The following is a 21,234-nucleotide window of genomic DNA, read 5'->3' on the forward strand; positions in this document are numbered from 1 at the left end:
ATGAGCTTCTTTCATAAAAACCAATTTGGTAAATCATTTATCATGTTTAGCATTCTAATTGTAAAATACCTGATCCGTACAAAGGGTTTAGAAAACAACAAAATTAAAGAAATAGAAATCCCAAGTTATGTTTTTAAATGAGTTACATTCAAATTGTTGTCATTTGTTACTTTTTTTTCTAATTAATGAGACTAGGATGCAACTTCATATTGCAGAATATCCTTTATGGTGCTTAAATGCTTTTATTATAAGGGTAAATACAAATAACAGGTCTGTTTTCTCTTCACAGTGAGGGAAACTTGTTTTATGTTAACAACTTTATACTTTTGAATAACAGACTGCTTTGATATTTTAAACTCATGATGCAAATGTAAATTATTTTGGTTTTAGATGTATATACAGTACAATAAAATTTAGAATGTTTGACAGCAGTGAAATTTAACTGAATTTATGGCAATTTTTTATAAAAAAAATATTCATGTTTTTTGTTTTATTTTATTAAAGATATCAATTCAGATAAGCTTGTGTACCTTAATGAAAATCTTTTGGATGGGAGTTTTATTACTAAGATGTGAACTCTCTAAATCTTGCTGTATTTATCTTTATAGTCTTCCAAAATTCTGTGTCTTAAAGGGATATGAAACCCAATTTCTTTCTTTCACGATTCAGATGCTATTTTAAGCAACTTTCTAATTTACTCCTATTATCAGTTTCTTCGTTCTCTTGGTATCTTTATTTGAAAAAGCAGGAATGTAAAGCTTAGGACATTTAGTCATCAATCAGCAATTGTTACACAGGTTCTGAACCAAAATTGGGCTAGCTCCTAAACTTTACATTCCTGCTTTTCAAATAAAAATACCAAGAGAACGAAGAAACATTGAAAATAGGAGTAACTTAGAAAGTTGCTTAAAATTGCCTGCTCTATCTGAATCATGAAAGAAAAAAATTGGGTTTCATATCCCTTTTAAGATTTACATATTTTTTTTTATTTATTATAAGGTTGTACTCAATAAGAGGTCTTTAATATGACAACAAATCGTATCTGGTAGGTTTAAGAGAAGCATAATACATCACTCTCCTCATTTATTTTAAAACTTTAGGTTCATTGTGTTTCTGTATTACTCTTTTCCTTTGACTATATTTGTGCCTCTTTCTCTTATTTTTTTTTTTTTCTTCCCCTTTCTTTAGTCTGACCATTGGAGTAGATAGAAAGGCCACCCTGAAGGTTGAGTGTGGCAAGCACTCGACAGAACTTTCCCCTTTCTGATAAAAGTATATCAGTGTTTAACCTATTTAAAGTATGGTTTACAGAGTTTGAGCTCTACTCCAGCAGGAATGTTTATTTTGTGCAGATAAATAAAGATGGTGACATCTATCGGAGGTCGTCCCAGCATACAGCACTCCCGCTTACTTTTGCTATCTGTAAAGTGTTTGCACAATACTGTATGGTCTAGTTTGTGGCCCAGGATACAGCTTGGAAGTCAGGCTGAAATAAGGCATGATCATATATAAATAAATTTTGATTATGTAGTTGTTTAACTCAGGGGTCGCCAACCTTTCGGACCCCAGGGACCACTAAACTCAGTTTTGTATCCCGTGGACCACTAACATGATTATTTTTAAAAAAAAGGTACATACCTTTTATACTGTGTGTGTATATATGTATATATATGTGTGTGTGTGTATGTATATGTGTATATATATAATATATATATATATATATATATATATATATATATATGTGTGTGTGTGTGTATATATATGTATATATATATATATATATATGTGTGTGTGTGTATATATATGTATATATATATATATATATATGTGTGTGTGTGTATATATATGTATATATATATATATATATATGTGTGTGTGTATATATATGTATATATATATATATATATATGTGTGTGTGTATATATATGTATATATATATATATATATATGTGTGTGTGTATATATATGTATATATATATATATATATATGTGTGTGTGTATATATATGTATATATATATATATATATGTGTGTGTGTATATATATGTATATATATATATATATATGTGTGTGTATATGTGTATATATATATATATATGTGTGTGTATATATATGTGTATATATATATATATATGTGTGTGTATATATATATATATATATATATATATATATATATATATATATATATATATATGTATATGTGTATATATATATATATTTGTATGCAAAGGTTTAGGCACCCCTAAACATTTTCATAATTTTCATTTATAAATTTTGATCTATCAAATAACTGAAGGACACAGTAATATTTCAGTAGTGAAATGAAGTTTATTGGATTAACAGAAAATGTGCAATATGCATCAAATCGAAATTAGACAGGTGCATAAATTTTGGCACCCTTGCCATTTTGTTGATTTGAATACCTGTAACTACCTAGCACTGATTAATTGGAACACACAATTGATTTGGTGAGCCCATTAAGCCTTGAACTTCATAGACAGGTGCATCCAATCATGAGAAAAGGTATTTAAGGTGGCCAATTGCAGAATGTTCTTTTTGACTCTCCTCTGAAGAGTGGCAACATGGGGGCCTCAAAACAACTCTCAAATGACCTGAAAACAAAGATTGTTCAATATTATGGTTTAGAGGAAGGCTACAAAAAGCTATTGCAGAGATTTAAGCTGTCAGTGTCCACAGTGAGGAACATAGTGAGGAAATGGAAGACCACAAGCACAGTTCTTGTTAAGGCCAGAAGTGGCAGGTCAAGTAAACTATCAGAGAGGTAAAGGCAAAGGATGGTGAGAACGGTTAAAAACAGCCCACAGACCACCTCCAACCTACAACATCATCTTGCTGCAGATGGTGTCACTGTGCATCGTTTAACAATTCAGCGCACTTTGCACAAGGAGACGCTGTATGGAAGAGTAATGCGGAAGAAGCCTTTTTTGCACACACGCCACAAACAGTCGCTTGTGGTATGCAAACGCACATTTAGACAAGTCGGCTTCATTTTGGAAGAAGGTGCTGTGGACTGATGCAACAAAGATTGAGTTATTTGGTTATAACAAGGGGCGTTATGCATGGCGGCAAAAGAACACAGCGTTCCAAGACAAACACTTGCTACCCACAGTAAAATTTGGTGGATGTTCCATCATGCTGTGTGGCCAGTGCCGGTACTGGGAATCTTGTTAAAGTTAAGGGGGGGCATGGATTCTACTCAATATCAGCAGATACTTGAGAATAATGTTAAGGAATCAGTCACAAAGTTGATGTTACGCCAGGGCTGGATATTTCAACAAAACAACAACCCAAAACACTGCTCAAATTCTACTCTGGCATTTATGCAGAGTAACAAGTACAATGTTCTGGAATGTCCATCCCAGTCCCCAGACCTGAATATCATTTAAAATCTGTAGGGTGATTTGAAGCAGGCTGTCAATGCTTGGCAACCATCAATCCTAACTGAACTGGAGATCTTTTGCAAGGAGTGGTCTAAAACACCTTTATCCAGAATCCAGACACTCATTACAGGCTATAGGAAGTGTCTAGAGGCTGTTATTTCTGCTAAAGGAGGCTCTACTAAATATTGATGTGATATTTCTGTTGGGGTGCCCAAATTTATGCACCTGTCTAATTTCGTTTTGATGCATATTGCACATTTTCTGTTAATCCAATAAACCTAATTTCGCTACTGAATTATTACTGTGTCCTTCAGTTATTTGATAGATCAAAATGAAATTGCTGATCGAAACACCCAATTATTTATAAATGAAAATCATGGAAATTGTCAGGGATGCCTAAACTTTTGCATACAACTATAGATTTAAATATATATGTATATATATATATATATATATATATATTTCTTTCATGTAAGTGGCAAGAGTCCCATGAGCTAGTGACGTATACGATATACTTCCTACCAGGAGGTGGCAGTTTCCAAAAACGTCAAAATGCTTATAAATACACCTCCCACCACACACATACTTCCGTTTTATAAACTTTGCCTCCCTGTGGAGGTGGTGAAGCAAGATGTGTTTGATTTTCTTCTGTGAAAGGCGCTTCTAAGCATTTTGAAGCCCAAATTTCTCTGAGTACAGTGTTTCTCAGAGGGATGTAAAGGGAGTATTGCCTGTTGATTAAGTGGTTTCACCCATGGGAAATCCTTTCAAAGGCTTTCTGTAATAGGTCGTAGGGATTCATTCCCTGCCTCCCTTTTCAGATCAAAGTTATACTCCTATACCATTACCTCTGCTGATATTTTTCAGTACTGGTTTGGCTGTCTATGTGTGGATGGTGTCTTCCGGTAAGTATGTATCATTATTTTAAGACTCTTAGCTATGTTTTGCTCTTTGTTATAAAGTTTTAAATAACATAATTTATGTAAGAACTTACCTGATAAATTAATTTCTTTCATATTAGCAAGAGTCCATGAGCTAGTGACGTATGGGATATACATTCCTACCAGGAGGGGCAAAGTTTCCCAAACCTTAAAATGCCTATAAATACACCCCTCACCACACCCACAATTCAGTTTAATGAATGGCCAAGAAGTGGGGTGATAAGAAAGGAGTGAAAGCATAAAAAATAAGGAATTGGAATAATTGTGCTTTATACAAAAAAATCATAACCACCACAAAAAGGGTGGGCCTCATGGACTCTTGCTAATATGAAAGAAATGAATTTATCAGGTAAGTTCTTACATAAATTATGTTTTCTTTCATGTAATTAGCAAGAGTCCATGAGCTAGTGACGTATGGGATAGCAGATACCCAAGATGTGGAACTTCCACGCAAGAGTCACTAGAGAGGGAGGGATAAAATAAAGACAGCCAATTCCGCTGAAAAATTAATCCACTACCCAAATCAAAAGTTTCAATTTTTATAATGAAAAAAACTGAAATTATAAGCAGAAGAATCAAACTGAAACAGCTGCCCGAAGTACTATTCTACCAAAAACTGCTTCTGAAGAAGAGAAAAACATCAAAATGGTAGAATTTAGTAAAAGTATGCAAAGACCAAGTTATTGCTTTGCAAATCTGATCAACAGAAGCTTCATTCTTAAAAGTCCTGGAAGTATAAACTGACCTAGTAGAATGAGCCGTAATCCTCTGAGGCGGGGATTAACCCGACACCAAATAAGCATGATGAATCAAAAGCTTTAACCAAGATGCTAAAGAAATGGCAGAAGCCTTCTGACCTTTCCTAAAACCAGAAAAGATAACAAATAGACTAGAAGTCTGACTGAAATCTGAGTAGCTTCAACATAATATTTCAAAACTCTTACCACATCCAAAAAATGTAAGAATCTTACCAAATAATTCTTAGGATTAGGACACAAGGAAGGAACAATAATTCCTCTACTAATGTTGTTAGAATTCACAACTTTAGGTAAAAATTGAAATGAGGACAGCAAAAACCACCCTATCTTGATGAAAAATCAGAAAAAAGAGATTCACAAGAAAGAACAGATAATTCAAAAACTGTTCTAGCTGAAGAGATGTCTAAAAAGAACAATACTTCCCATGAAAGTAATTAATGTCCAAAGAAAGCATATGCTCAAACAGAAGAGCCTGTAAAGCCTTCAGAACCAAATTAAGACTCCAAGGAGGAGAAATTGGCTTAATGACAGGCTTGATATGAACCAAAGCCTGAACAAAACAATGAATATCAGAAAGATTTAGCAATTCTTACTGTGAAACAGCACAGGAAAAGCAGAGATTTGTCCTTTCAAGGAACATGCAGACAAAACCTTATGAAGAAACTATAAAAACCTAGGAATTCTAAAATAATGCCAAGAGAATTCATAAGAAGAGCATCATGAGATGTAAATCTTCCAAACTCGATAATAAATCCTACTAGACCTAGATTTACGAGCCTGCAACCTAGTATTAATCACTGAGTCAGAGAAACTTCTATGACTAAGTACTAAGCATTAAATTTTCATACCATCAAATTAATAATTTGAATTCCTGATGAAAAAACCCAATGTTAAAATATAAGGTCTGGCCTTAATGGAAGTAGCCAAGATCGGCAACTGGACATCCGAACAAGAACCATATACCAAAACCTGTGTGGCCATGCTGGAGCCACCAGCCACACCAAAGATTGCTCTGATGATTTTGAAAATCACTCTTAAAAGAAGAACCAGAGATGAAAAAATATAGGCAGATTGATAATTCCAAGGAAGTGTCAATGCATACACTACTTCCGCCTGAGGATTCCCGGACCTGAATAGCCCCTGGGAAGTTCCTTGTTTAGATGAGATGCCATCAGATCTATTTCTGGAAGCCCTCACATCTGAAAAATTGAAAAACATATCTGGGTAAAGAGACCATTCTCCCGGATGTAAAGCTTGATTAACAGAGATAATCCGCTTCCCAATTGTCTATACCTGGGGAAAAAAACACAGAAATTAGATAGGAGCTGGATTTAGCCCAAGCAAATATCCGAGATACTTCTGTCACAGCCTAAGGACTGATAGTCCCACCCTGATGATTGACATACGCCACACTTGTGACATTGTCTGTCTGAAAAAAAACAAGAAACGTCTCTTCTTAAAAAAAAAAAACTGAAGAACTCTGAGAATGCACCGAGTTCCAAAATAATAATCTCGCCTCCTGAGATTTCCAAACCCCTTGTGCTGACAGAGATCCTCAGACAGACTCACATCTGTAGAGATCATGGTCCAGGTTGAAAGAACCGAAGAGACCTGTAGAACTAAATGATGGTGATCTTAACCACTGAATCAAAGAGTTAAACATTAGGATTCAAAGATATAAAAAGTGATATCCTAGAATCACTGCACCATTATTCAGCATAAAAAACTGGAAAGGTTTCCTATGAAATGAGCAAAGGGAATCGAATCCAATGCTGCAGCCATGAAACCTAAAACTTCCATGCATATATAGCAACTTGAAGGAAATAATAGAGACTGAAGGTTCCGACAAACGGAACCCAATAAACTTGTCACTTGTCTGTTAGAGACAAAAACATTTGCACAATCTATCTGGAAACCTAAAAAAGGTGACCCTTGTGTGAGGAATCAAGGAGCTTTTGATAAAAAGATCCTCTAACCATGTCTTAAAGAAACAACAAAGTTGAATCGTATGAGATTCCGCAGAACGAAAAGACTGAGCCAGTACCATGATACCGTCCAAATAAGGGACACTGAGAACCTTGAAAAGATTCTTAGAGCTGTCGCTAGACCAGAAGGAAAAGCAACAAATTGGTAATTCTTGTCAAAAAAAGAGAATCTCAGAAAATAAAAATAATCTGAATGAAAGCAGAAAATGAAGATATGCATCTATTGTATCTATTGTAAACAAATAATGCCATCACTGACCAAAAAGGCAGAATAGACCATATAAACACCATTCTAAAAGATGGTACACTTATATGACAATTCAAAAAGATTTTCTATCTTTGGAACAATGAATAGTCTTGAATAAAAACCCCAAAACCCAGTTCCTAAAATGAAACTGGAATAAATACCTCAGAAAACTCCAGGTCTGAGCAGCGCTTGAGCCCCAACGGGTGACCAGCCGCACTTCACCAGTACCCAAAACATATAGGTGTGAAACACACTTCAGGAAAGTGTTAGTCTTGCTGGACTATGATAGAGAAAAAAGACTTCTCACAGACGGTTTTACTCTGAATCCTATTCTGTACCCAAAGTCTAAGAAGTTTGGACCGAATAGAACCAAACAAATTTCAAAAAAGTCTTAACCTGCCCCTTACCAGCCAAGCTGGAATAAGAACCGCACCTACAAGCAAATTGGGGAGCTGACTTTGAACTTTTAAAAGGCTTAATTGAATGAAGAAAAAACTTCCAATTATAAACATGTTACTTGGGGAAGAATTCAGGATTCCGTTCCTTAGTAAGACCAGAAAACTAAAATAAGCTTAAAGTTTTAGTCTTAGAACTCAATCTTGAAGCCCAGAGTAACAGTTAAAGAATTGAATCCAATTATGAACCAAATAATTGATTATCTTGGAAAAAAAGAAATATGGATTTTAGAAATCAAATTAGCATTCCAAGATTGAAATCACAAAGTTCTTCTAGCTAAAATAGCTAAAGACATAGATTAAACCTCATTTGCGAAAATATTTAATAAAATGACAACACAAATGAAATTATTAGCATGTTAATCAAGTTAAAGAACCAGTCAACACACTGGACTTTCACAATCAACAAATGCAAGATAACAAGATAATGCAATAGCACTTAGTCTAAACTTCAAATGAGTAGTAGATTTTGTCCTTTTAACAATGCTAAACAAATCATAATCCGATACTTGATCTTAAAGTATCCAACGAGAAAGATGAAGCAATTGCAACATCAGCCAAATAAATTACAGGTCTAAGAAAAGTGACAATACAAAGATATCCCAGCGCCTACTAAAACCTTATTGGCCCAGGAAGGTGATACCTAGTTATCACCTAGATGCAATGATACGTGAGAAGGTTATTCCTAGGCGCCAAAATGAGAGGCTAAGGTTTGCAAAATATTTATTACAAGTCAAAGTTCAAAGAATAAAAGCAAAATTAAAATGCAATACTAAAAATACAATTTAAAATACAATATAAAAAGGCATGGATCCACGCTAGTAACAATGAGGATATGATTGGGAAATATATATATATATATATATGTACTATAACAATATACACAGGGCAATTCTGGAAAAGACAGCAATAACACAGATGTGCTGCAAAGTGACTTGGTGCAATACTCCAAAGTGCTAAAAATGGGGTAGTGACAATCAATAAAAATCAAAAATATTGTCCAGTGTGTAAGAGATGTGTGTTCCAAAAATAAAAGTCAGTGCAAAAGATAGTCAGTGCAAGAATAAAAGTTCACAACCTTGGTCCAAAATGAATCCGCTGGGGTACTCCTATAGGTGTATATCCAAAAATGTTAGTGTGTTTGCTATTGATGTCCAGTAAAAAACAAAACAAGAATTGTTGGTAATGGTGTAGCCAGCCTGAGTAGGCAGATATGGTGAAGAAAAGTGCACAATAAAAAGGGGCACAATAAAAACAATTCCAAAGGCAAAAAAGTAAGGAAAAAACCTGTGAAGAGAAAGATAAAATGCAATGTGTAGAAAAATCACAATATGTTACTTCAATTAAAATAAGGCTTACCAGTGTTGTCTACGCGTTTCGGCCTTCTCTGGGCCTTTATCAAGACTGGTGTGTACTACATACTGATGGCCTTATATAGGGGTTGTATAATTGCAACCGGATGTACTTTGATTTAGCCATTTCCGGTTTGGCGAATTTTTATATATATTCAAAATTGTTAATAAATGAATCAGAAAGTCTATTTACTATCAAAATTAATAGATAAAGTGGTGTTTTGTTATTAATACTATTTGGGGAGTCTCTGTTTGTGGTCTGTTTATGTATTTACGAATCCTCCGTATTTTCTATGACGTCACTTCCGGTAGACGATTTCTCATACGGATTTATATTATATATATTATTATATTATTTTCAGTCTGTTGTCTTTACTGTTTGTAGTTTTGACTCATACATAATAAGTGGCCGCATGTTGAATGGGGTTATACCAGTTATTTTGTATATATTTCTTATCCGTTTTTGCAGTGTCCTGATTGGTCGTGACGTCAGAGCTGTAGTTAGATCAATAATAAGCAAGACCGCAATGTGAATCACTAGCGTATAATTCTGTGTGTCCTTAAAATGATCTGTGGGGTGATTCCGTGTATGTCAATCATAGTGTACATGATGGATATTATATTGAATGGTTATATACTGGATATATCCCTAGAGCGTTAATAATGAACCCTACATGATCAGTATAGTATATAACTTAGAGTTATATTATGAGATTAATTACGATCAGAAAGCTGGTGTATGAATAATGCACAGAATATCTCCATAGAGAGTTGGAGCAAAAGAATAATACAGATCCTGTAGTGGTTTCGATATTATACACTGTGTACAATCCCTAACACAGTTAGATGTTCTTTTTTAATATATATTATTTATATTGTTCACTCTTATGGATATTATTATCCTTACGATAATAATATAATACCAAAAATTTTGGTAGGGGATTATATATGATCTTGTATAAATCATATTATATAAACAAGATGAAAATGGTTGTTATGATCGTTATATGTAATTTGCTAGTGTCATATAATGGCATACTTAAAATTATCCTTATCTGTGGTATAGTTGCAAATTGAGGCTAGAATAGAAAGATTAAAATTGAACAATATATACTTATAGATTGGGTTCTCAGTTGTATGCTTGAGGTGTATTTTAAAATGCAGTGTTCTAAATCTGATTAATATCAGTTGATCATCTTTAAGGGGGTGTATTCAAGGGAAAAATGTCCTATATGTATTAGTATCAGAGATATGTTAAATAGATGAGTTATTAAATGCCGGTGTCTTGGCATAATAAAATAATGGGTTGAGTATTGGAATATTGGCTAAGTGTTAAAATATTGGCTAAGTGTTAAAATATTCTAATATTTCAAATGTTTGAAGTATTTCTAGCCTATTTTCAGGGACTGTGGATGGGATGGGATAGCTGGAAGGAGGCCTAATACCTAATGCATGGCTCAATGGCCTTCAATTAGTTGGAAAACTTAATTACATCAAGTTGAATATCGATTCTATTGGACTTGATAGAAAGGAGTGATGTAATTCTTTTGTTTAATGATTGGTTCTATATGGAGACCAGTGCCTTGGAGAAGGAGGCTAAAGGGTAAGGATTATGTCTAAATATACTGATGTTGGAATTTTCAGTAGGCATCTTTTAGATGTTTTGTAGAAACTTCTCTGCTTTTTGATCATAGAAGCTTATCTGCTTCTTTCTTTGTGAGGAGAGATGCTTCTATAGTAGAGAGACAGAATTGAGGACAAATACCTAGAGGAGAGAGGATCACTAGTGGAGATATAAAGATATTATGTCATATTAAATAAATGGGAGAGGTCTTCCTTGTTATTTAGCCCTTTGGGGTGCAGACAGTCCAGGTTGAAGATCCACTTTGATTCGGCGGTAAGCAATTTCTTTGTATAGTTGCCGCCTCTCCAGTCCTTTTGTACCTTCTGTATGCCCATGTATGTCAAATCCTTTATGTTTCCCTTGTGTTTAGTTGTAAAGTGTCTATATAAAGCGGTATCTATGTTTAATTTTTCGATGAGTCGTAGGTGTTCACGTATCCTTTCTTTCAAGGTCCTCGACGTCTGGCCTACATATTGTAGACCACACGAACACTGCAACATGTAGATCTAATGATGTCAAGACAGTGGAGTGATCTACATGTTGCAGTGTTCGTGTGGTCTACAATATGTAGGCCAGACGTCGAGGACCTTGAAAGAAAGGATACGTGAACACCTACGACTCATCGAAAAATTAAACATAGATACCGCTTTATATAGAACCCAATCTATAAGTATATATTGTTCAATTTTAATCTTTCTATTCTAGCCTCAATTTGCAACTATACCACAGATAAGGATAATTTTAAGTATGCCATTATATGACACTAGCAAATTACATATAACGATCATAACAACCATTTTCATCTTGTTTATATAATATGATTTATACAAGATCATATATAATCCCCTACCAAAATTTTTGGTATTATATTATTATCGTAAGGATAATAATAATATCCATAAGAGTGAACAATATAAATAATATATATTAAAAAAGAACATCTAACTGTGTTAGGGATTGTACACAGTGTATAATATCGAAACCACTACAGCAGGGGTGTCCAAACTTTGCTCTCCAGAGGTTTTGGAACTACATTTCCGATGATGCTCAGTCAGCATTTTATCTAGCTGAGCATCATGGGAAATGTAGTTCCAAAACCTCTGGAGAGCAAAGTTTGGACACCCCTGCACTACATGATCTGTATTATTCTTTTGCTCCAACTCTCTCTGGAGATATTCTGTGCATTATTCATACACCAGCTTTCTGATCGTAATTAATCTCATAATATAACTCTAAGTTATATACTATACTGATCATGTAGGGTTCATTATTAACGCTCTAGGGATATATCCAGTATATAACCATTCAATATAATATCCATCATGTACACTATGATTGACATACACGGAATCACCCCACAGATCATTTTAAGGACACACAGAATTATACGCTAGTGATTCACATTGCGGTCTTGCTTATTATTGATCTAACTACAGCTCTGACGTCACGACCAATCAGGACACTGCAAAAACGGATAAGAAATATATACAAAATAACTGGTATAACCCCATTCAACATGCGGCCACTTATTATGTATGAGTCAAAACTACAAACAGTAAAGACAACAGACTGAAAATAATATAATAATATATATAATATAAATCCGTATGAGAAATCGTCTACCGGAAGTGACGTCATAGAAAATACGGAGGATTCGTAAATACATAACAACAGACCACAAACAGAGACTCCCCAAATAGTATTAATAACAAAACACCACTTTATCTATTAATTTTGATAGTAAATAGACTTTCTGATTCATTTATTAACAATTTTGAATATATATATAAAAATTCGCCAAACCGGAAATGGCTAAATCAAAGTACATCCGGTTGCAATTATACAACCCCTATATAAGGCCATCAGTATGTAGTACACACCAGTCTTGATAAAGGCCCAGAGAAGGCCGAAACGCGTAGACAACACTGGTAAGCCTTATTTTAATTGGAGGAACATATTGTGATTTTTCTACACATTGCATTTTATCTTTCTCTTCACAGGTTTTTTCCTTACTTTTTTGCCTTTGGAATTGTTTTTATTGTGCCCCTTTTTATTGTGCACTTTTCTTCACCATATCTGCCTACTCAGGCTGGCTACACCATTACCAACAATTCTTGTTTTGTTTTTGTTTTTTACTGGACATCAATAGCAAACACTTGCTAACACACTAACATTTTTGGATATACACCTATAGGAGTACCCCAGCGGATTCATTTTGGACCAAGGTTGTGAACTTTTATTCTTGCACTGACTATCTTTTGCACTGACTTTTATTTTTGGAACACACATCTCTTACACACTGGACAATATTTTTGATTTTTATTGATTTTTTACTGGTTGTCACTACCCCATTTTTAGCACTTTGGAGTATTGCACCAAGTCACTTTGCAGCACATCTGTGTTATTGCTGTCTTTTCCAGAATTGCCCTGTGTATATTGTTATAGTGCATATATATATATATATATATATATATATATATATATATATATATATATATATATCCCAATCATATCCTCATTGTTACTAGCGTGGATCCATGCCTTTTTATATTGTATTTTAAATTGTATTTTTAGTATTGCATTTTAATTTTGCTTTTATTCTTTGAACTTTGAGTTGTAATAAATATTTTGCAAACCTTAGCCTCTCATTTTGGCGCCTAGGAATAACCTTCTCACAGGTCTAAGAAAAGTTCCTGAAAATAATTTTCCTTAAATAAGATACAACCATCTGAAGGAAAAAAATAAATACTATTTGCTATAAGAATAATAGTATATTTAGCAGGAGTAGAGAGAGCCCCATTAACTTGGGGAATCTTTCCTCAAAACTGAAAACTAACTGCCGGCAAAGAATACAATTTAAAAACCTTAAAGAAGGACTAAAAGAAAATTCTCAGCCTATTCCATTCCCTAGTATCAGGAACTGGAAAAAACCTCTGATGAAACCACAGAAGATAAATAAGCAGAATTTAAGTCTTTAAAATCAAAAGAACTAGTTACTTCAATATCCAAAATAATCAACACCTTTGAACAAAGAACAAATGTACTCTATTCAAAAATAAAAAAGTAGATTTGTTAGTGTCAATATCTGATGAAGAAAAATTCTGAATGAGAAAAAACACCATCGGAGAAGGATAATTCATTATGTTGTTGGTCATTTGAAACTTCATCAACTAAAAAAGAAGTTTGAAAAAGACCTACAAATTTTGTTAGAAGGCGGGATGTCGGACAAAGCCTTTAAAATAGAATCAGAAAAATATTCTTATAAATTTAAAGTATATCTTGTACATAAGATGTAAAAAGAATAGCAATATATAAAGCATAAATACTTATGGATTCTGCATGTAAAAGTTTATCATGATAACTTATTACAAACCATAGCTAAAGATAAACATTCATAACATTAAAATAAATGAACTTAGCTTTGGTAGGACTGATATCAGTCAACAGGAATCCCTCAGCATTTCTTGATACAGGAACAGTGTTTGAAATATCTTGCAATATGTAATAGAAAAAAACAACATATAAAGCAAAATTATCAAATTCCTTAAATGACAGTTTCAGGAATGGGAAAAAATGCAAAACAAACAAGCCTCTAGTAACCAGAAGCAACAAAAAAAATGACTTAAATAATGTGAAAAAAAGTGGCGCCAAGTATGATGCCCACATTTTTTGGCGCCAAGAATGACGCCCACATTTTTTGGCGCAAAAAAACGTCTGAAACACACATGCATCAAAAAATGACGCAACCATGAACAAACTTCCGGCGTCAACTATGGCGCCGGAAATGTCAAAAATTTTGCGCCAAAAATGACACAATAAATTAAAGCATTTTCTGCCCTTGCGAGCTTAACAGCCCGCAAGGAAAAAAGTCAATTTGAATATTTTTAAGGTAAGAAAAAATATTAATTCATAAGCATTTTCCCAAAAAAATGAAACTGACAGTCTGAAAGAAGGAATACTGAATATCCTGAATCATGGCAAATATAACATATATTTAGAACTTTACATATAAAGTGCCCAACCATAGCTTAGAGTGTCATAAATAAAATGACTTACTTACCCTAAGACACTCATCTACATATAGTAGATGGCCAAACGAGTACTGAAACGAGAATCAGTAGAGGTAATGGTATATAAGAGTATATCGTCGATCTGAAAAGGGAGGTAGGAGAAGAAATCTCTACGACCGATAACAGAGAACCTATGAAATAGATCCCCTAGAGGAAGATCATTGTATTCAAATAGGCAATACTCTCTTCACATCCCTCTGACATTCACTGCACTCTGAGAGGAAAACCGGGCTTCAGCCTGCTGCGAAGCGCATATCAACATAGAATCTAGCACAAACTTACTTCACCACCTCCATGGGAGGCAAAGTTTGTAAAACTGAATTGTGGGTGTGGTGAGGGGTGTATTTATAGGCATTTTAAGGTTTGCGAAACTTTGTCCCTCCTGGTAGTAATGTATATCCCATACGTCACTAGCTCATGGACTCTTGCTAATTACATTAAAGAAATATATATTTGCTTATATTTGCCAATAGTCAGGTCACTGTATATTTCTCTTTCCTGCAGACTATCAGTTTCAGTAGGGAATTTTTATTTGGGAAGATAATTTTTTATTTTCTTACCTGGGGTTTTGGATTTTTTCAATTTGACTGTTTTCCAAATTTTCGCGGGCAAACTAGGCTCACAGGGATGCAAAATGCAGCTTTTTATGGCATCATTTTTGGCGCAGATTTTTTTTTGGCGCGAAGGTGCGTCTAAGGTGACGCAAGTTTTGTTATTTCCTACGTCTGTTGATGCGTGTTGTTTAGGCGTGGAGTCGCGCTTGTTATGACGCAAGTTCCGTCATTTCCTGATAACTTTGGCGCCAAAATATTTTTTCCTTTTTGCGTCTTGCGTCATACATGGTGCCAGAAATCTTCTTTTTTTTTTTGTATATAACCCCTCTTTCGTTTTGCTTCTGGTTCTCTCCATGTTAGGAACTATGCTGCTTATTTCTCTTGTAAGGTGTATCCAGTCCACGGATCATCCATTACTTGTGGGATATTCTCCTTCCCAACAGGGAGCTGCAAGAGGATCACCCACAGCAGAGCTGTCTATATAGCTCCTCCCCTAACTGCCACTCTCCAGTCATTCTCTTGCAGCTCTCGACAAGGGTAGATGCTAGAGAGATGTGGTGCATTAATGTAGTTTATCTTCAATCAAAAGTTTATTATTTTCAAATGGTACCGGAGTTGTACTATTTTAGCCTCAGGCAGAAAGTTGAAGAAGAGTCTGCCTGAGGTTTTTGATGATCTTAGCGGTTTGTAACTGAAGAGATGAGTAACTTCAGCTGGGGGAATAGCGTGCAGGGTTACCTGCGCTGAGGTATGTGCAGTTTTAAATTTTTCTAGAGAGAGGATAAGCTAGAAAATGCTGACACTACCTGATTTATTTAAGGTAAGCCTGATTACAGTGATTTAATAACGACTGGTATCATGCTTGCTGTAAAGGGTAATATTTTTGTTATTTACTCTCATTACTGAATAGATATAACGTTTGCTTGAAGTATATAAACGTTTATTACAAATGGTGATAAAACTTTATTCTGGGGCCCAGTTTTTCCACATGGCTGACTAGATTTTGCCTAGGGATAGTTTTTTAAGGCCCTCTCACTGTGAGTACAGGTTGGGAGGGGCCTAATTTCAGGCCTAAATCGTGCAGTTGTTTTTGCAGCTTGAGACTTCCAGCTTCCCTGAAGGAGTCCCCTGAACATATAGGACCTCTCTAAAGGGTTTTTGTGCCTTCCAAAGTCGTTGTATGGGCAGGTAGGAACTACAGTAGATCTGTGGCAGTTGGTTGTGACTGTTTAAAAACGTTTATATCGTTTTTTTTATCTGGTTTTGAAACTAAGGGGTTAATCATCCATTTGCAAGTGGGTGCAATGCTATTTCAGTCTATTATACACACTGTAAAAATTTCGTAAAATTTACTGCTTTTTTCACTGTTTTGCAGTTTCTGTGATTGTTTTTTTTCTCTTAAAGGCACAGTACCGTTTTTATTTTTTGCTTGTTCACAGTTATTAAAGTGTTTTCCAAGCTTGCTAGTCTCATTACTAGTCTGTTTAAACATGTCTGACATAGAGGAAACTCATTGTTCATTATGTTTAGAAGCCATTGTGGAACCCCCTCTTAGACTGTGTACCAAATGCACTGATCTTACTATAAGTTATAAAGATCATATTCTGGCTTTAAAAGATTTATCACCAGAGGAAACTGACAAGAGGGAAGTTATGCCGACTAACTGTCCCCACGTGTCAGAACCTATGACTCCCGCTCAAGGGACGCCCGCTCTAGAGGCGCCAAGTACATCTAGTGCGCCCATAGCGTTTACCTTACAAGACATGGCGGCAGTTATGGATCATACCCTTACAGCGGTATTGTCCAAACTACCAGGGTTACAAGGAAAGCGAGAAAGCTCTGGGACTAGGAAAAATACAGAGCACTCTGATGCTTTAGTAGCTATGTCTGATATCCCCTCACAATATTCAGAAGCTGAGGAAGGAGAGCTTCTATCTGTGGGTGATTTTTCTGACTCAGGGAAGATAATTCAACCTGATTCTGATATGTCTACATTTAAATTTAAGCTTGAACATCTCCGTGTGTTGCTCAGGGAGGTTTTAGCTGCTCTGAATGACTGTGACACCATTATGGTCCCAGAGAAATTGTGTAGATTGGATAAATACTATGCAGTGCCTGTTTACACTGATGTTTTTCCAATACCTAAGAGGTTTTCAGAGATTATTACTAAGGAATGGGATAGACCAGGTGTACCGTTCTCTCCCCCTCCTGTTTTTAAAAACATAATTTATGTAAGAACTTACCTGATAAATTCATTTCTATCATATTGGCAAGAGTCCATGAGCTAGTGACATATGGGATATACATTCCTACCAGGAGGGGCAAAGTTTCCCAAACCTCAAAATGCCTATAAATACACCCCTCACCACACCCACAATTCAGTTTAACGAATAGCCAAGCAGTGGGGTCATAAAGAAAGGAGTAGAAAGCATCAACAAAGGAAATTTGGAAATAATTGTGCTTTATACAAAAAATCATAACCACCATAAAAAGGGTGGGCCTCATGGACTCTTGCCAATATGAAATAAATGAATTTATCAGGTAAGTTCTTACATAAATTATGTTTTCTTTCATGTAATTGGCAAGAGTCCATGAGCTAGTGACATATGGGATATCAATACCCAAGATGTGGAGTCTTCCACTCAAGAGTCACTAGAGAGGGAGGGAATAAAATAAAAACAGCCATATTCCGCTGAAAAAAATAATCCACAACCCAAAAATAAGTTATTTTCACTTTTGAAAGAAAAAAACTTAAATCAAAAAGCAGAAGAATCAAACTGAAACAGCTGCCTGAAGAACTTTTCTACCAAAAAACTGCTTCCGAAGAAGCAAATACATCAAAATGGTAGAATTTAGTAAATGTATGCAAAAAGGACCAAGTGGCTGCTTTGCAAATCTGATCAACTGAAGCTTAATTCTTAAAAGCCCATGAAGTAGAGACTGATCTAGTAGAATGAGCTGTAATTCTCTGAGGCGGGGTTTGACCCGACTCCAAATAAGCTTGATGAATCAAAAGTTTCAACCAAGAAGTCAAGGAAATAGCAGAAGATTTCTGACCTTTCCTAGGACCAGGAAATAAAACAAATAGACTAGAAGTCTTCCTGAAATTTTTAGTAGCTTCCACATAATATTTCAAAGCTCTTACCACATCCAAAGAATGTAAGGATTTCTCCAAAGAATTCTTAGGATGAGGACATAAAGAAGGGACAACAATTTCTCTACTAATATTGTTAGAATTCACAACCTTAGGTAAAAATTGAAAAGAAGTCCGCAAAACTGCCTTATCCTGATGAAAAATCAGAAAAGGAGACTCACAAGAAAGAGCAGATAGCTCAGAAACTCTTCTAGCAGAAGAGATAGCCAAAAGGAACAACACTTTCCAAGAAAGTAGTTTAATGTCCAAAGAATGCATAGGTTCAAATGGAGGAGCCTGTAAAGCCCTCAGAACCAAATTAAGACTCCAAGGAGGAGAAATTGACTTAATGACAGGCTTAATACGAACTAAAGCCTGTACAAAACAGTGTATATCAGGAAGTATAGCAATTTTTCTGTGAAATAAAACGGAAAGAGCGGAGATTTGTCCTTTCAAGGAACTTGCAGACAAACCCTTATCCAAACCATCCTGAAGAAACTGCAAAATTCTAGGAATTCTAAAAGAATGCCAGGAGAAATTATGAGAAGAACACCATGAAATGTAAGTCTTCCAAACTCTATAATAAATCTTTCTAGAGACAGATTTACGAGCTTGTAACATAGTATTAATCACTGAATCAGAGAAACCTCTATGACTTAGAACTAAGCGTTCAATTTCCATACCTTCAAATTTAATGATTTGAGATCCTGATGGAAAAACGGACCTTGAGATAGTAGGTCTGGCCGTAACAGAAATGGCCAAGGCAGGCAACTGGACATCCGAACCAGATCCGCATACCAAAACCTGTGTGGCCATGCTGGTGCCACCAGCAACACAAAAGACTGTTCCATGATGATTTTGGAAATCACCCTTGGAAGAAGAACTAGAGGCGGGAAGATGTAAGCAGGTTGATAACACCAAGGAAGTGTCAGCGCATCCACTGCTTCTGCCTGAACATCCCTGGACAGGTATCTGGGAAGTTTCTTGTTTAGATGAGAGGCCATGAGATCTATCTCTGGAAGACTCCACATCTGAACAATCTGAGAAAACACATCTGGATGGAGATACCACTCCCCTGGATGTAAAGTCTGGCGGCTGAGATAATCCGCCTCCCAATTGTCTACACCTGGGATATGCACCGCAGAGATTAGACAGGAGCTGGATTCCGCCCAAGCAAGTATCCGAGATACTTCTTTCATAGCTTGGGGACTGTGAGTCCCACCCTGATGATTGACATAAGCGACAGTTGTGATATTGTCTGTCTGAAAACAAATGAACGGTTCTCTCTTTAGTAGAGGCCAGAACTGAAGAGCCCTGAAAATTGCACGGAGTTCTAAAATATTTATTGGTAATCTCGCCTCTTGAGATTTCCAAACCCCTTGTGCTGTCAGAGACCCCCAAACAGCTCCCCAACCTGAAAGACTCGCATCTGTTGTGATCACAGTCCAGGTTGGGCGAACAAAAGAAGCCCCTTGAACCAAACGATGGTGATCTATCCACCATGTCAGAGAGTGTCGTACATTGGGATTCAAGGATATTAATTGTGATATCTTTGTATAATCCCTGCACCATTGATTCAGCATACAAAGCTGTAGAGGTCTCATGTGAAAACGAGCAAAGGGGATTGCGTCCGATGCTGCAGTCATGAGACCTAAAACTTCCATGCACATAGCCACTGAAGGGAATGACTGAGACTGAAGGAGCCGACATGCTGCGACCAATCTTAAACGTCTCTTGTCTGTTAGAGACAGAGTCATGGACACTGAATCTATCTGGAAGCCTAAAAAGGTGACCCTTGTCTGAGGAATCAAGAAACTTTTTGGTAAATTGATCCTCCAACCATGTTTCCGAAGAAACAACACTAGTTGATTCGTGTGAGATTCTGCAGTATGTAAAGACTGAGCTAGTACCAAGATATCGTCCAAATAAGGAAACACTGCAATACCCTGTTCTCTGATTACAGATAATAGGGCACCCAGAACCTTTGAAAAGATTCTTGGAGCTGTTGCTAGGCCAAATGGAAGAGCAACAAATTGGTAATGCTTGTCTAGAAAAGAGAATCTCAGAAACTGAAAGTGTTCTGGATGAATCGGAATATGAAGGTATGCATCCTGCAAGTCTATTGTGGACATATAATGTCCTTGCTGAACAAAAGGCAGAATAGTCCTTATAGTCACCATCTTGAAAGTTGGTACTCTTACATAACGATTCAAAATTTTCAGATCCAGAACTGGTCTGAACAAATTTTCTTTCTTTGGTACAATGAATAGGTTCGAATAAAACCCCAAACCTTGTTCCTGAGGAGGAACTGGCATGATCACCCCTGAAGACTCCAGGTCTGAAACACACTTCAGAAAAGCCTGAGCTTTTACTGGATTTACAGGAATGTGTGAGAGAAAAAATCTTCTCACAGGAGGTCTTACTTTGAATCCTATTCGATACCCTTGAGAGACAATGCTCTGAATCCAATGATTTTGGACAGATTTTATCCAAAAATCCTTGAAAAACCTTAATCTGCCCCCTACCAGCTGAGCTGGAATGAGGGCCGCACCTTCATGCGGACTTAGGGGTGGACTTTGGTTTCCTAAATGGCTTGGATTTATTCCAATTTGAGGAAGGCTTCCAACTGGAAGCAGATTCCTTGGGAGGAGGATTGAGTTTTTGTTCCTTATTCTGACGAAAGGAACGAAAACGGTTAGAAGCCTTAGATTTACC

General features: G+C 35.8%; 1 protein-coding gene across 4 annotated transcripts in view; it reads left to right on the forward strand.

Moving 5' to 3' along the window:
- The window catches only part of LARP1B (La ribonucleoprotein 1B), a 224,771-nt gene extending 224,295 nt beyond the window's left edge, over positions 1–476 (forward strand). For all 4 annotated transcript variants that reach the window (XM_053703651.1, XM_053703653.1, XM_053703652.1 and 1 more), the window contains one exon: positions 1–476. This exon is cut by the window's left edge and continues 1,393 nt beyond it. The gene's annotated coding sequence lies outside the window, so the exon portion shown is untranslated.
- The last annotated feature ends 20,758 nt before the right edge of the window (positions 477–21,234 follow it).

The sequence above is a fragment of the Bombina bombina genome, chromosome 2 (assembly GCF_027579735.1).
Source record: "Bombina bombina isolate aBomBom1 chromosome 2, aBomBom1.pri, whole genome shotgun sequence".
NCBI lineage: Eukaryota > Metazoa > Chordata > Amphibia > Anura > Bombinatoridae > Bombina > Bombina bombina.